Source organism: Leguminivora glycinivorella, chromosome 8, assembly GCF_023078275.1.
Source record: "Leguminivora glycinivorella isolate SPB_JAAS2020 chromosome 8, LegGlyc_1.1, whole genome shotgun sequence".
NCBI lineage: Eukaryota > Metazoa > Arthropoda > Insecta > Lepidoptera > Tortricidae > Leguminivora > Leguminivora glycinivorella.
In genome coordinates this window covers 11,488,110-11,494,516 of record NC_062978.1, presented here as the reverse complement: position 1 = coordinate 11,494,516, position 6,407 = coordinate 11,488,110, and positions in this window count along the sequence as shown.

The window sequence follows — 6,407 nt, the reverse complement described above, 5'->3', positions numbered from 1 at the left end:
GACGTTGCTAAAATATAATTTAGTCGGATTATAATAAATAAAAAACCTATCGGTGTTACTGCTTGTAAAAACATTCCATGAAAGACCATACAGGTTAATTTTATTATAATGAATATTGAGTAACTATTTTTTTTTTACAATTCGTACGAATTTCAGATGAAGTTTTATAAAATACCTCATTTCGGTAAACCTATAAATTCTAACTCATATCCTGTCAATTTGCCTTCTCAGCCTTCAGTAGTAGATTGTGAAACTCGGGGCGTAATCTAAATATTGCAAACGACAGTATGATGAAATTACAACAGCCTACTGGAGCGATTCCAAGACTAATTTGCGATATTATTACGCTTCGAGTTACATTGTTTTTCATCACACTTGTGCAGTAAAAACTAAAGAACAAACTAGTGGCATTCGAAATTTCATAACTCCCTTGGGAAAATTACTTTTCTGCTACTCCCGCTACCTTTGGGAACAATGACACACTTACCGAGCAACTGTGATGAAAATATTAGATTACTGTATGACTGACCAAGATAACCTCCGTTGCATCTTATTGTCAATATTCTGAATTAGGCCTTGTGAACTTAACCCTTCGCCTGTCTGTCAAAAAATTGTCATAAAACAATTAACTTTGATATATTATTTTAAAGTCCAACGCCTTATGTTAGGATCCTTATCAAACACAGAAGCGTTAAGTACCTACATAATATACCTACTACATATAATTACTTTTTCCCCTCACTAGCTCGGAAACACGTGTTTTGTCCTTTTATACGAGCGGGTAAAAAAACATTTTATCAACTAGTGGGTAAAGTAATTTGACCTTAAAATAAAGTCAAATCAACTGCTTTAAAATTTATAAAAGTAAGTGAATCTAGTAATAAAGATGATTTTCCTTTTGTGGAACTACTGGAAGCAGTGATAAACGCATTTTTTGCGTTGTAGTTCCCTTGCTATAGTGAGGGGAAAAGTTTTGTGTTTTATACCTACACGGGTCTAAATGTATTTTACTTCTCGTGTGTTAAAATACTCGCAAGTTCAGGATTCTATTCTCGAACCACTTGCTTCGCTCGTGGTTCAACTATAGAATCCTTTCACTTGCTCGTTTTTCAATTCCACACACAGCGTTAAAATACAACTTTGCCCACTGAAATAATACAACAGTATCTCTTTATATATTTTATTGAATTAATCTCTTTCCCTGGTTTCCCTCGTATTGTAATATGCTTGCCACAGGAGAGCATTCTCAGAGTGGGGCGGCGGCGACTGGCGTATGAACACCCTTAAAGGTTTCACTCGGGGTCGTCTGCCGTCTACATCCCTGGGGCGGCCAGCACGCTGCATCTGTATCCCGCTATGTAGTAATACAGAGGGCATGTAATCCTCCACAGATGTGTTTATGGTTGGCGAGGTTGCAAAGGAGTGCCGAAACGTGCTTGTGACCTCGTCTTCTAGCCCTGAGATGGCAGTCGAGGGGTTTTAGTGGGTAAACCATCGGTCACATTCACTAACCTGGATGGGTCTATCCATACTAATCCATACCAATATTATAAATGGGAAGTTGTGTGTGTCTGTTTGTTTGTCCGTCTTTCACGGCAAAACGGAGCGACGAATTGACCTGATTTTTCAAGTAGAGATAGTTGAAGAGATAGAGAGTGACATTTATGCTACTTTTGGTCTCTTTCTAACGCGACTACAGGTTTCCACTGAAAACGCCTACCATATATAACCGGTGGACACTATTTAATAATGCAAACATTGTAAAACATGAAAAGAATGGACCAGTTACATTTGCCTCACCTCACAGTCGAGATTTGCCCCGCTGCACGCTGTACCTTAAACTAAAGTGTGCATGCCGTGCATGCATTATATGGTACATTTTTTCTTGAGTGCACATTTAAAAGCAATTTTCTATTTTTAATAATCTATATGAATAAAACTACTTATAGCCCTTTACAAGGCAAATACAATTTGAAAACCGCTTAGTACCTACAATTACACTCATTTGTCGACAATATTCCATAAACTCTCCTAATTTATAAAATACAATATTTAATTATATTTCCTCGCTTCATTGTTCGATATAACTATTAAGTTTACATTATTATAGTTTATTTAATCTACTGGCAACATATTGCACGAAAAAATAAAATGTAAACTTAATAATTATATCTTCCAATGAAGCGAGTCATATAATATCGATAGAACTTCGCTTTCGAAGCTCGTTTGATCATATATAAAATAACACACACACACAGCTAAACAAACTCACGTAACTAAGAACTTAAATTGGTCAAACAACCCACCCCGCATCGTTCCCGATGCAAAAGTTACCTATCACACTTGCCGCGTTCTCACGATGGATAACCTCTGCGCGAAGAACGGACTTCGCATACCAGCACTCAGATGTCTCCAGCTCCACGGTAGGACTGCCGCCTGCTCAGCAGCTCATGCTGCCGCCCATACGGTACGATCAAGATGTATTGTGAGGCGACAAACATGCTAACACAGGTGGCATCGGGTGGTACAAAAGGCTCTTACCCCGCTCGATCCAATGGCACCAGAGTTAAACCATCTGCCCTCTTGCCGTCAGAGCGGCTGTCGAGGTGGCTCCAGCACGCAGGGTGTCCGTCAGGATGGCGTTAGAGACGTTTGAATATTCACAAAATTTTGCACCAAACAACTGTATTTAAACTGTACCTATAGCGAAGAAAGCTGTACCTCAAGAAATTAAGCATTAAATAGATAATTACATAGACACGCCGTTCTGACGTCAGCTTGGCGCGCATAGCCGTGTATTGCCCCAACGTGTGGGAACTATGTTCTGAAACATATATCAATAAACTGTACCTAAACTGTACTCACTAAACTACCAATAATAACATTATAATCACACGAGATATCGGTCAAATCAACAACAATTTTTTTTACTGCTCTCATTTATTTAATGACATGTATGTTTGCCATAAATTTGCAACAGGCGCTTATTTTCTCGTTATACATATAAAATTATTACAATATACATCATCATTAGGCCTTGTGCATCTTTATAGATGATTTAAGCAGCATCTCTGATCGAGCGAGAGCGCCGCTTGTGGCTATATAATCCAATTTGCATGTGATCAGCGTAATTTACCACATCTGTCAATATTAAAACTAAAATGAGAGTTCGCACGAAAGCGATCCTCATTGTGCCTTACTGCCCGTTTTCGGGCTAAGTTTTGAAACCAGAACCTATCATGGGTTTCACGGCCTCTGAAAAGGCTGTACCTCCGCTCGTCGCAGTTTGCTGCTAGGTCTTCCCATGAGGCATAGTATAATAAAGAGTACTATCGTACAGTATGGCCACTCCCGCTCCCCGCTGAAAGTGCCACCCACCCTCTCTCGGTTACCTCACAGTTACCGCCTGTCAAAAACACGAACAGTCGACCTGTCATATTTCACTCATACAAGCATAATAATAATACACGAGCTAAGACTGTGTGCTAGGAATGCGCCTCCTTCAATATATTTGATCGCCAGTGTCCGAGATGTGCATGAGGTGTAGTCAATGTTAAACGCTACCATTTCGCGTTTTACGCAGTCCTTAAAGCGGAGTAGTGGCCGTCCTACATTCATCATCATCATCATCACATCAGCCGAAAGACGTCCACTGCTGGACATAGGCCTCCCCCAAAGATTGCCACAATAACCTGTCCTGCGCCACCCGCATCCAGCGGACTCCTGCGACCTTCACCAGGTCATCAGTCCACCTTGTTAGGGGCCTACCCGCGGTTCGCCTTCCGGTACGCGGTCGCCACTCGAGAACCTTTCCGCCCCAACGGCCATCGGTTCTACGTGCAATGTGCCCCGCCCACTGCCACTTAAGTTTAGCGATTCGGAGGGCTATATCGGTTACTTTGGTTGTGTTGCGGATGGTCTCATTTCTGATACGATCTCGCAAAGAGACTCCTAGCATAGCCCTCTCCATTGCCCTTTGGGTGACCTTGAGCTTTCTTATGAGGCCCATTGTAAGCGACCACGTTTCAGTACCGTATGTCATCACTGGCAACACACACTGATCAAACACTTTCGTCTTCAGACACTGCGGAATATTGGACGAAAAGACGTATCGTAGCTTCCCGAACGCTGCCCAACCGAGTCGGATTCGACGATTAACCTCTTTCTCGAAGTTGGACCTACCTAAGTGGATAACTTGTCCTAGGTATATATAATCGTCTACAACTTCGAGTGTAAAGCCTCCAATTGTAACGGGAATTGGTGCTACATGGGCATTGGAGATGATTTTTGTCTTATCCATGTTCATCTTAAGACCAACTCGCATGGAGGCTCTATTGAGGTCATCGAGCATCGTACTCAAGTCCTCCATGGTCTCAGCCAAGACTACTATATCGTCCGCGAATCGAAGGTTAGTGAGGTACTCACCGTTTATGTTGATACCTAGCCTTCTCCAATCCAGAGTCTTAAAGACATCCTCCAGTGCAGCGGTAAACAGCTTAGGAGATATGACATCTCCTTGCCTGACCCCTCGCTGCAACGGAATGGGCTTCGAGTTCTGGTCTTGGAGTCGGACTGACATAGTGGCGCTCTCGTACAAGCACTTCAGCACTTCGATATAGCGGTAGTCTACTTGGCACCGTTGGAGAGACTGTAGTACAGCCCAGGTTTCGATCGAATCGAAGGCTTTCTCGTAGTCCACAAACGCTAAACAGAGGGGCAGGTTATACTCTTCGGTCTTCTGTATAACCTGACGAAGCGTGTGGATGTGGTCTACGGTACTAAAGCCTCTTCGGAAACCGGCTTGTTCGGGAGGCTGGAAGTCATCAAGCCTGCGTGCGAGACGATTCGTAATGACTCTTGAAAACAGCTTATAGACATGGCTCAGAAGTGAAATGGGTCGGTAGTTCTTCAATAAAGTGTTGTCACCTTTTTTGAAGAACAGTATCACCACACCTCTGTGCCATGCCCTTGGCGTTCTCCCTTCTAGTACGACGGAGTTGAACAGCTTCTGAAGGGCCGTAAGGATCGGTTTACCACCCGCCTTCAGAAGTTCGGCTGTAACTCCATCTTCACCAGGCGCCCTGTTATTCTTAAGCTGTTTAAGAGCCATTCTAATCTCGTACAGGCTGATGTCCGGGATGTCTTCGGTATAGTGTCGGGTCAGTCTAGCTCTATGGTCTTCCGCCAGACCAACTTCGGGCCTGCTGGTTGACGTATATAGCTGTCCATAGAAGCTCTCTATCTCACTCAGGAGCTCAGGTTTGGATGTGACGATTCTACCATCCTCAGTTTTCAATTTGGCGAGCTGGCTTTGCCCAACAGACAGATCCCTTGCAAAAACTTTGGAGCCCTTATTCCGCTCTATGGCCTCTTCAATACATTTAGTATTAAATTGGCGCATATCGCGGGTGAGGGACTTAGAGATCTGCTTGTTGAGCTGCCGGTATAGAGTCGCGTCAGCTGAAGATTGTAGAACCATTTTACTCCTTTTTTCAATGAGTCTCTGAGTGGAGTCTGAGAGCCTTTTGGTCTTGTTTGTCCGTTGGGCCTTAAAAAACTTAGACCCAGCGCTATGGACAGCTTCCACAAACCCGTCGTTGAATTCGTCCACATCATCGCCTAGACAATCAAAACGGTTTTGGAGTTCCAGCTGAAAGCTTTCGGGGTTTTGTGTTTGGAGTGCAGGACGGAGCGTGGACTTCATCAGTCGAGAGCGTTCTAGCTTAGGACATATATTCAATGTGCCTCTTACCAAGCGGTGATCGCTTCCGATTTTGACCGTATTGATCACAGACACATCATTGAATATATGTCTCTTCGTCGACATGATGAAATCGATCTCGTTTTTAGTTACACCGTCGGGACTCATCCAGGTCCATTTTCTGTGCTCGCGTTTCTTAAAGAAGGAGTTCATCATATAGAGTCCCTCCTTCTCCAAGAAACCAGCCAGCAGATGCCCCCGGTGGTTCCGACTTCCAACTCCAAATTGCCCCACTCTCAGCTCGTCACCATCTTTCTTGCCTAGTTTCGCGTTGAAGTCCCCCATAACAACGGTGAAGTAGGTTTTGGAGCCATGCATGGCTTTTGAAATATGCTCGTACATAGCCTCCACCTCGTTGTCGGAGTGTGCCGAAGTCGGCGCGTACACCTGTATGATCTTCAACGAGTACCTCTCAGATACTCTGAGTATAAGGTACGCCACCCTAGGCGACACACTCTCGATCTTCACCACATTGTTTACGAGGGACTTGTGGACGATGAACCCGACACCTCCCTGGGACTGTTGGTCGCCCTCCCGGAAATAGAGCAAGTTCCCGGACTTTAGGATTATCGTGTCCTCACCCTCTCTTCGGACTTCTGACAATCCCACGACGTCCCAACGCAACTTGCTCAATCCTTCCTCCAGT